Raw genomic sequence first — 11599 nt, forward strand, 5'->3', positions numbered from 1 at the left:
ATTACTTAACCAAGTAACAAAACAGTACTAAACCAAGAACTAAGCAGTACTGAACAAAGTAACCACTGCAGGATCACGAAGCGCTGGGCAGGCGCCCAGCATCCTCTACGGACTACGGGAAAAGGATTTACCAGTAGGTAATTAAAATCCTATTTTCTCTTACGTCCTAGAGGATGCTGGGGTCCACATTAGTACCATGGGGATGTACCAAAGCTCCCAGAACGGGAGGGAGAGCGCGGAGGCTCCTGCAGAACTGACTGACCAAACTTCAGATCCTCAGTGGCCAAAGTATCGAACTTGTAGAACTTTGCAAACGTGTTCGACCCCGACCACGTAGCCGCTCGGCAAAACTGTAAAGCCGAGACACCCAGGGCAGCCGCCCAGGAAGAACCCACCTTACGTGTAGAGTGGGCCTTAAGAGACGTAGGACACGGCAATCCTGCCATAGAATACGCATGCTGGATAGTGAACCTGATCCAGCGAGAGATCGTCTGCTTAGAAGCAGGACACCCAATTTTCTTGGGATCATACAGGACAAACAGAGAGTCCGATTTTCTGTGACGAGTAGTCCTCTTCACATAGATTTTCAGAGCCCTTACAACATCCAAGGACTTTGATGAAATTGAAGAGTCAGCAGCAACTGGCACCAGAATAGGTTAGTTGATATGAAATGGAAGATCAAGTAGGGGCTCTTACAAGACAAAGCCGCCAGCTCCGACACACGTCTAGCAGAAGCTAAGGCCAACAAAGTGACAGCCTTCCATATGAGAAACTTGACCTCAACGTCCTGTAGAGGCTCGAACCAATCTGATTGGAGAAACTGCAGCACCACGTTAAGATCCCATAGTGCCGTAGGTGGCACAAAGGGAGGCTGGATGTGCAGAACCCCTTTCAAAAAGGTCTGAACCACAGGAAGGGAAGCCAACTGTTTCTGGAAGAAAATGGATAGGGCCGAAATCTGGACCTTTTCGTATCCCAACTTCAGGTCCATATCCACACCTGCTTGCAGGAAGAGTAGAAACCGTCCCAGTTGAAACTCCACCGTGGGAAACTTCTTGGATTCACACCAAGATGCATATTTTTTCCAAATACAGTGGTAATGTTTAGACGTTACTCCTTTCCTAGCCTGTATCAGGATAGGAATAACCTTGTTCGGAATGCCCTTCCAAGCTAATATCTGGCGTTCAACCTCTATGCCGTCAAATGTAGCCGTGGTACGTCTTGATAAGCGAACGGCCCCTGCTGCAGCAGGTCCTCCCGAAGAGGAAGAGGCCTCGGCTCTTCTAGTAGTAGATCCAGCAGATCAGCGTACGAAGCCCTTCTTGGCCAGTCCAGAGCAATGAGGATTGCCTGAATTCTTGTTTTCTTTATGAGTTTTAGAACTCTTGGAATGAGTGGAAGTGGAGGAAACATGTACACCGACTGGAACACCCATGGAGTCACTAGGGCGTCGACCACCACGGCTGGTGGGTCCCTCGACCTGGAACAATACCGCTGAAGCTTCTTGTTGAGACGAGAGGCCATCATGTCTATTTGAGGTACACCCCAAAGATCTGTTACCTCCGGAAACACCTCCGGATGGAGTCCCCACTCTCCTGGATGGAGATCGTGTCTGCTGAGGAAGTCCGCTTCCCAGTTGTCTACTACCGTAATGAAGATTGCTGACAGCGCCAACGCGTGTTTTTCTGCCCAGAGGATGATTCTTGTTACCTCTGACATTGCAGCTCTGCTCTTCATTCCGCCCTGTCGGTTTATGTAAGCCACTGTCGTTACATCGTCCGACTGCACTTGAATGGCTCGATCTCGCAGAAGACAGGCCGCTTTGGAGAAGACCATTGTAGACGGCTCTTAGTTCCAGAATGTTTATTGGTAGTCTGGATTCCAGGCTTGACCACCTTCCTTGGAAGGTTTCCCCCTGAGTGACTGCGCCCCAGCTCAGGAGACTTGCATCCGTGGTTAGAAGGATCCAGTCTTGAATCCCGAACCTGCGGCCCTCCAGAAGGTGGGGTAGTCGTAGCCACCAGAAGAATAAAATTCTGGCTTTTGGCGACAGACGTATTCTCTGGTGCATGTGTAGATGAGATCCCAACCACTTGTCCAGGAGATCCAGTTGGAAGGGCCAAGCATGAAACCTTCTGTACTGTAGAGCCTCGTAAGAGGCCACCATCTTCCCCAGAAGGCGAATGCACTGATGAACCGATACCCGGGCTGGCTTCAGGACATCCCGGACAATTGTTTGTATCACCAACGCTTTTTCCCCCGGAAGACACACCCTCTGCACTTCTGTGTCGAGGATCATTCCCAGAAAAGACAACCTCCTGGTCGGCTCCAAATGTGATTTTGGAAAAATCAGGATCCAACCGTGTTCCCTGAGCAGATAAGTCATGAGAACAATGGTCTGCAACAACCTCTCCCTGGACGCTGCCTTTATCAGCAGATTGTCCAGATATGGGATTATATTCACCCCTTGTTTGCGGAGGAGAACCATCATCTCTGCCATCACCTTGGTGAACACCCTCAGTGCTGTGGAGAGGCCGAATGGTAGTGCCTCGAATTGATAGTGACTGTCCAACGGTGCAAATCTGAGATAAGACTGGTGGGGTGGCCAAATCAGAATGTGGAGGTACGCATCCTTGATATCCAGGAATACCAGGAACTCTCCCTCCTCTAGACCTGAAATCACAGCTCTGAGAGACTCCATTTTGAATTTGAACACTCTCAGATAAGGGTTCAACGATTTCAAGTTAAAATTGGTCTGACCGAACCGTCCGGTTTCGGTACCACGAAAAGGTTTGAATAATAACCCTTGTTTTGCATATGAGGTGGAACTGGGACAATGACCTGTGATTTTTCCCAATTTTAGGATGGCTTCCTGTAGGATAGCTCTGTCTGTCAGCAAGGCTGGCAAGCCTGATTTGAAGAATCGGTGAGGCAGGAGTTCTTGAAACTCCAGTCTGTACCCCTGGGACACAATATCCTGTACCCAGGGATCCAAGCCGGATGACACCCAGACGTGTTTGAAACGTCTGAGTCTCGCACCCACCAGCCCGTCCTCCAGGCTTTGAGGTCCACCGTCATTCTGAGGATTTTGGGGAACCAGAAGCAGGTCTCTGGTCCTGGGAGCCTGCGGGGGCAGGCTTTTTGGATTTTGCACGACCACCTCTAAAAAAAGTGGTAGAAAGCTTGGGCTTTTATGTCTTAGCGGTCCTAAAAGAACTGCTGCACAGCTGAAGAAATGGTTTCTTTGTAGAAGAAGTAGCAGAGGGAAGGAAAGGTGACTTACCCATGGTTGCCGTGGAAATCCATGCATCCAATGCTTCCCCAAATAGAGCAGTGACCTGTGTAGGGTAGGTTCTCCACACTTCTCCTGGATTACGCGTCTGCAGACCATTGGCGTAGCCAGAGTTCCCTGCGAGCTGTTACCGACATGGAAGATATCCGCACAGTCAGCGTACTCAGGTCTTTCATGGATTCCACCATGAACCCCGCAGAATCCTGTATGTTACGTAAAAATAATTCAATGTCACTTCTATCCATTGTATCCAAATCCTCTAGTAATGTGCCTGAACACTTTACTATGGCTTTAGAAATCCATGCACAGGCAATAGTGGGCCTTAAGGCCACTCCTGAAGCAGTGTATATGGATTTGAGTGTAGTGTCAATCTTACAATCAGCCGGTTCTTTCAATGAGGTAGAACCAGGGACAGGTAAAACCACCTTTTTAGACAGTCTGGAGACAGATGCGTCAACAATGGGTGGGTTTTCCCATTTTCTCCTATCTTCCTTAGGGAAGGGAAAAGCAGGCAGAATTCTTTTTTTGGGATCTGGAATTTTTTCTCTTGGTTTTCCCAGGATTTTTCAAATATAGCGTTTAATTCTTTAGACGCGAGAAAGGTTAGCAGGGCTTTCTTATTGTCAGTGAAGTAAGCCTCCTCAACATGCTCAGGTGGCGTCTCATTAATGTTTAACACATCTCTAATGGCCTCAATCATGAGCTGCACCCCCTTTGTAAGGGATGCCGCCCCCCCTCAGCACGTCCCCATCACCGTCTGAAGTATCAGAATTGGTATCCGTGTCATCTTGCATAATTTGGGCAAGTGCACGTTTCTGTGGGAACATGCTAGGGGATATTGCAGGAATAGGGACAGAGCCTGACCAAACTGCCATAGACTTCTTCAACACCTGAGCTTCAGTCTCAGTATTAGCTTCAACAATAGGGATCTGAGACAAAGCATTACAATCCTGTGTACATGGAATGGATCCCTCCTGAGAGGAAACATCTTCTGCAGCATATGACACAGAGTCCGTAGACCTGGCTATGTGAGATAGTAAACACACACACACACACACACACACACACACACACACACACACACACACACACACACACACACAGGGAAATGTCAGACACAGTTTCCCCCCAAGTATGCCACAGAGAGGCACAGAGATTGGAGCCAACCCACACACAGAGCTTTTTAAGGTAGAACTAATGAAACTACCAGCGCTTTCTGTGTACCTTAATAGACTACACAGACTTTACACAGCCTACCCCCTCCCTTCTACAACCCCCTGTACCGTTCAAGATATCTGGAGTTGACTTGGAGGAACAGCTCTCCCTGTCAGCGCTTCTGCAGTCAGGAAGATGGCGCTGAACCCTGCTGGGTCCGCTCTGAGGAGAAGCTCCGCCCCCTTTCATGGCACTGCTTCCCGCTCTCCTGTAGTTTATACTGGCCTGAGGAATCGTGCTGGCAGTGATCCTGGGACTCTGACAGGCTTGCTGGACATTGTAGGGTGTAGGCGCTGGCTCAGCGCACCGCTCACAGCGCCGCACCAAGTACCGCTGAGCCTGCTGCGCTCCCTACCGTTTTGCCGCCATCTTTACACTGGCTCCCCGTTTGCCGGGAAGGGGGAGTGGCTAACTCGCCACTGAAGTCTTCTGGCTCTGTAAGGGGGTGGTGGCATGCTGCTGGGGTGAGCGATCCCCTGTGGCGGCGAACGTTCGATCCCCTCAGGAGCTCAGTGTCCTGTCAGCGGAGATAGTGGCTCAGATCCCTCAGGGCGGACACTACTCCCCCCGTAGTCCCTAGAAGCAGGGAGGCCGTTGCCAGCAGCCTCCCTGTAAAATAATAAACTCTAAAAAAAACTTTTACAAGAGTAACTCTGGAAAGCTTCCCTATCTGTGACTGGCTCCTCCGGGCACATTTTCTAAACTGAGTCTGGTAGGAGGGGCATAGAGGGAGGAGCCAGCCCACACTCTCAAACTCTTAAAGTGCCAGTGGCTCCTAATCGACCCGTCTATACCCCATGGTCCTAAATCACATTATGCCACATGGAATGAGACAAAATTCAGGGAGAGTGACAGCAGGGACATGGGGACAGGGAGAGTGACAGTAGGGACATAGGGACAGGGAGAGGGACAGGAAGGGCATACAGTAGGGATTAGGGAAAAAGAAAGGCAGCACGGTAAGATTACCTATTTAGCAGCGGCGGTGCTGAGGATGCTGTGGTCTACTGTGCAGTGGATAAGGGGGCTGTGGTTGGCATGGTGTGGAGGAGGCGGAGGTGCAGAGAAGGACTGAGGTCCGCGGCGGGGCACAGTTATTAAAGTTACAAATTCAGCCCGTGAGCATAAGGAGTCGATTGTGTTCTTTCTGCGGTTGTGAAAGGGATCATCACCATGCCCGCTCCTCTGCTGCTGTGAAAATGGAGCCTGCCTCTGAACGACGTCCTCAAATGCCTTCTGCGCATGACAGTGTTTGTCATTGCGCAGAGGCATGATGACACTCAGGGCAGGATGTATCATACGTTACCACCGTTTCAGGCTGTTGTTAACGTTGCGCCGGTACATCCATGTATGTTATGTACTAATAAAGTTTTATCGTCCTGCCCTCTTCCTGTTTCCGCCTCCCTTCCCTGCGTCTCTGCTTTGCCGCTGTTGTTAGTTTCTGTGGTATCCAGGGCGGCTCGTATGTACTAACAGCCACTGCCTGTTATTTTCGTAATTCTTTGGTCTGTGCACTCCGCCACTCCAGCCACAGGCAGGTGTTGTCATCATTGCAGGGGCTTCTCTGAGAGATCATTTTAGTTATCCTTAGTTTTAGTGTTTTTTTAAAGTATAATGTAAGTGTTTTTTCTAAGTTTAAAATCTACTTTGTAATCTATTTAATGTATTTTCACAGTTATCATTAAATTAAGTTTAAGCTTTAGCCTTACAACCTGTAATGCTGCTTTTAGGCATTCCTTATCAAATACATTATTTTAAATAAATTTGTTCTCCTGCGTGCCCTGGCCCAGGCCGGGTAACGACCATCCATTCTGACCATACATCCCGACACCAGCATTCCCCCCCCCTCCCCCCCATCCCCGCTGCTGAGAGTCTGAGAGCAACTTGCAAGGCGCCGGGGGCCGGGGAAAGCAGAATACCAAATTTAATTCAAATTTCTGCTGCGGGGTACACTGGGCTCCACAGGGAATGACATTGGGGGTGTAGAGTAGGATCTTGATCAGAGGCACCAACAGGCTGAAAGCTTTGACTGTTCCCAGAATGCATAACGCCGCCTCCTCTATAACCCCGCCTCCGTGCACAGGAGCTCAGTTTTGTAGTTGGTGCCATGCAGTACAGGCATACAACAGGGGGGCTGCAGCCCTGAGAAGAGCTTTTAAAGTGAAAAATGAAGACTTCAAGGGCTGCAGCAGAGACACTGGGGTAAATTTACTAAGGTGGGAGTTCTATTTAAGATGGGATGTTGCCCATAGCAACCAATCAGATTCCAGGTATTATCTTCTGGAAGGTGCTAGATAAATGAGAAGTATAATCTGATTGGTTGCTATGGGCAACATCCCATCTTAAATAGAACTCCCATCTTAGTAACTTTACCTCACTGTAAGTATTAGATGTCAGTCAGACATCTCCAGCTGCAGCTCTATCACCTCCCCCAGCGGTGCTGTACACTCCCGCGCCCTGGTTGCCGAAGGCTCCGGTTTCTCTCAAGTTAGTCACACACACCACCGCTGCTCTCCAGGATCGCGTGGCCGCACTCAGGGAGAAGGTAAGTGGGTCCCTAAGACGGGACCCATTGGAAATCGCGATCCCACGCGGCCGGTGGGAGGCGGGCCGCGCGCGCTGGCGTGGACACTGTGGCAGTACAGGGACCCCACTAGACCACCAGGGCAAGGGCACAGGTCGGTTTTAATAAAAAAAAGTTTATTATATAGCCCACAGTTCCCGGTGGTGAAGTATTGCAGGGGGATAAGGCTTTGACCTGTAGCCCCTCCCCCAGCCCCAGAGCGCCATTTAGAGTAAATGTTCCCGCCCCGGAGCTGCATATCTCTCTCTTCCTCACTCCCTGTCAGCGTTTGGGCGCGATTAGGACAATCTGAGCTGATCCTGGGACTGCTTGGGCAAATCCTCCTCTGTAAAGCCACCTGCATGTCAGCGCTGTGCATTTTACAGGACACTTAAGTATTCTACATGTCTTCTGACAGTGGTGGTCATTCCGAGTTGATCGCTAGCTGCCATTGTTCGCAGCGCAGCGATTAGTCTAAAAATCGGCATTTCTGCGCATGCGTATGGGCCGCAGTGCGCACGCGTGACGTACTTTCACAAAAACTATGCAGTTTCACACAAGATCGAGTGACGCTTTTCAGTCGCACTGGTGATCGTTGAGTGATTGACAGGAAGTGGGTGTTTCTGGGTGGTAACTGACCGTTTTCCGGGAGTGTGCTAAAAAATGCAGGCGTGTCAGCTAAAAACGCAGGCGTGCCTGGGGAAACAGAGGAGTGGCTGGCCGAACGCAGGGCGTGTTTGTGACGTCAAAGCAGGAACTAAATAAACTGAAGTGATCGCAAGGAAGGAGTAGGTCTGCAGCTACTCTGAAACTGCTTGGAAAAATGTCAGCACTGTTCTGCTAACCTTTCATTCGCACTTCTGCTAAGCTTAGATACACTCCCAGAGGGCGGCGGCCTAGCGTTTGCACTGCTGCTAAAAGCAGCAAGCGAGCGATCAACTCGGAATGAGGGCCAGTGTTAGTTAAGAAAGAGTGCATTTAGTCAGGGTTATTTAGTACAAGTACCCTGTGATATACATCCAGGTGGTCATTCCGAGTTGTTCGCTCGTTGGCGATTTTCGCTATGCTGCGATTTGTTGCTAAATGCGCATGCGCATGGTACGCAGCGCGCCATGCGCTAAGTTATTTAACACAAAACTTAGTAGATTTGCTGGTGTTCGTACAACGCTTTTCAGTTGCACTGCTGTTCGGTAAATGTTTGACAGGAAAGGGGCGTTTCTGGGCGGCAACTCAGCGTTTTCACGGCGTTGGCTAAAAAACGCAGGCGTGTCAGGGAAAAACGCGGGAGTGTCTGGAGAAACAGGGGAGTGGCTGGCCGAAGGCAGGGCGTGTTTGTGACGTCAAACCAGGAACTAAACGGACTGAGCTGATCGCAATCTGTGAGTAGGTCTGGAGCTACTCAGAAACTGCAAAGAATTATTTAGTAGCAATTCTGCTAATCTTTCGTTCGCAATTCTGCTAAGCTAAGATACACTCCCAGATGGCGGCAGCCTAGCGTGTGCAATGCTGCTAAAAGCAGCTAGCGAGCGAACAACTCGGAATGAGGGCCTCAGTCTTTACTGTGCATTGTTATATCTATTGAGTGTATAGCTATACTTAGTACTACTTTGTATTGCTAGTCCAGTGCAGTTTTATTGCATGTCATAATTTCTGCATTGTACAATGTTACTATGTGTGTGTGCATATAGCTGCTGTGTGACCTCCATTTCGTGTATCTCACTCAGATTTCTATCCCTATATTCTATAACCTGAGGGGGCTAAGTGCATCAGGTTTATTATTTAATATAGGTATTTCACAAGATATACTCAGTGTGTATTTTTCTCTGTGATTTTTAGTCACCATATACCTCTTGAATTCCCTGTTTGTGCTGTTACACTACACAGGGGGTTCTTGTCAGGTATTGTGTTGCTGATATTGTACTGGGTTGCCCTGCATTAAGCTTTTGGATATGTCAGCTACAAAGGGCAATGGTTCTGGGGCTGATCCCACATTGTGTGGTGGTGACGCTGTAGACATATTTGAGGAAAATATAGCAGCTGAGGGCTCAGGATCTGGGGGCTCCTTACCCCCCAGTGGGATCGTAGCAACGGGGGTTCAAAATGACCCACCTTGGGCTACTTTCTCCATGCTATTGAATACGCTGGTAACTAGATTAACGCCCCCTATGGGACCTTCTGTGCTGGTACAACCGCTTGTGGTCCCCGCGGTTAACCCGCCATGGGCAGATCAACTGTCTGCTCAGTTACAGCGATTGAACCAATCACTGACTACTCAGAAGTCTAACCCTCACCCGCCTAAGACCAAGGGGCCCTCTAAGCGGGCCATTACTTCTTCACAATCCACAAACATCCCATACACCTCGTCTGATGAGGATGGCATTTATACTGACCCCACAGATTCTGATCCTGACGCTTCTGATGGGGAATCTGTTTCACAGGTGGATGTTCCTGACTTGTTGGAGGCTATCAGGCTCATTCTTCAAATTACTGATGACCCGGAGCCTGATGCAGCCCCTAAGAAACCGGACAGGTTTAAACGTCAGAAAGTGGTTAAACAAGTTTTACCTCATTCTGATCATTTAGTTGACATACGTCAGGAGTCCTGGGAAAATCCAGGAAAGAAATTTACGCCTCACAAGAAGATGCTGAATCGCTATCCCCTCGCTGCGGAGCTAAGTAAAAATTGGGAGACACCCCCGCCAGTGGATTCGCAGGTGGCAAGGCTGGTGGTATCCTCAGCTCTGCCAGTAACTACCGCCACGTCTCTGAAAGAACCAACGGATAAGCGTGTGGAGGGATGTTTAAAGGCGATTTACACCCTAGCAGGTGCTGCGCATCTGCCCACCATTGCAGCAACATGGGCTGCAGAGGCTATTGAAGCGTGGGCTCAGGAGTTGGAAGCTAAGATGTCTTCCAACGCTTCTGATCATGCTAGACAATGCTTATTGAATATTGTCACAGCCTCTCATTACATTAAAGAGGCGGCTACTGATGCCGGTATTCAGGCGGCCAAGGCTTCTACTACGTCCATACTGGCTCGCCGGATTCTATGGTTGCGATCCTGGTCCGTGGATTTGGACTCTAAGAAAACCCTGGAGGTACTCCCTTTTAAGGGAGACATCCATTTCTGAGAAGACCTCAACAAGATAGTGGCTGACTTAGCTGCTAAAACAGCTTGTCTACCTAGTACTGCTCCTTCGGTACCGAAGGCTAAGAGTACTTAATTTCACTCCTTTCATCCTTTAGGGAAAGCAAAGAGTCAGGCGTACCCAAAACTGGCTCGCACTTCCAAACCCAATCAGCCCAAACACAAACGGGCCCGGACTGCCCATCAGCCTGATTCCAAGACTGACAAGCCTGCCGCATGATGGGGCGGGCCTCCCTCTGGGGGATCCCAGGGTGGGGGCCCGACTTCTAGAGTATACCCAGGAATGGTTGAAGACCACTTCAGATGCCTGGGTACGGGAAGTCGTCACTCGAGGTTACGCCGTATCCTTCAAAAATCGTCCCCCTCATCGATTTTGCCTGACAGACGTCCCTTCAGATCAGGTGAAGGCAAAAACTCTTCATTCGGTGGTACAGTCCCTCCTGGACACAGGAGTGGTAGTACAGGTGCCTCTGGCTCAGAGAGGCAAGGGGTACTATTCACCGCTGTTCCTAGTCCCGAAACCGAATGGGTCCTCCCGGCCCATTCTCAACCTCAAGTCCTTGAACAAATTTGCGAAGGTCTCCAAGTTTCGTATGAAAACTCTTCCCTCTATTGTTCTGGCATCGGAACCTGGGGATTATATGGTCTCCCTGGAATATAGGATGCTTACCTGCATATTCCCATTGCAATGTCGCATCAGCCATACCTGAGGTTCGCGGTTGGCAACCTCCATTACCAATTTCGGGAGTTATCTTTTGGTTTGACCACGACTCCGTGAGTCTTCTCCAAGGTCATGGCGGTAATGATGGCTGTGCTCCGCCGTCAAGGGGTCAGGATCCTACCGTACCTGGACGACTTGTTGATCCTGGCAAATTCCCCAGAAATTCTCCTATGCCATCTGGATCTGACTATCCAGTTTCTGCAATCCCACAGGTGGCTCATCAACTGGAAGAAATCTTCCCTGTTCCCTGCTCAGAGCATGGTGCACCTGGGGACGTTGTTGGACACTCACAACCAGCGGTTATTCTTGTCTCAGGAGAAAGTCCTGAATCTTCAGGACAGGATTCGATGTTTCCTATCTCGTCCGCAAGTGTCGATACATTCGGCAATGCAAGTTCTAGGTCTCATGGTGTCGGCTTTCGACATGGTGGAGTACACTCAATTCCATTCCCGCCCTCTGCAGAAGCTGATTCTTGTCAATTGGGATGGTCTGCCTCACCGGATCAGGTATCAAATGATCTCCTTGTCTCCGGAGGTCCATCTGTCACTGAGCTGGTGTCTTCAGGACCAACGATTGAGCAGGGGTCATCCCTTCTGGATCTCCAACTGGGTCCTTCTGATGACGGACGCCAGTCTGAGAGGTTGAGGTGCGGTGTTGGAGCAA

The sequence above is a fragment of the Pseudophryne corroboree genome, chromosome 6 (assembly GCF_028390025.1).
Source record: "Pseudophryne corroboree isolate aPseCor3 chromosome 6, aPseCor3.hap2, whole genome shotgun sequence".
In the NCBI taxonomy this organism is placed as follows: domain Eukaryota; kingdom Metazoa; phylum Chordata; class Amphibia; order Anura; family Myobatrachidae; genus Pseudophryne; species Pseudophryne corroboree.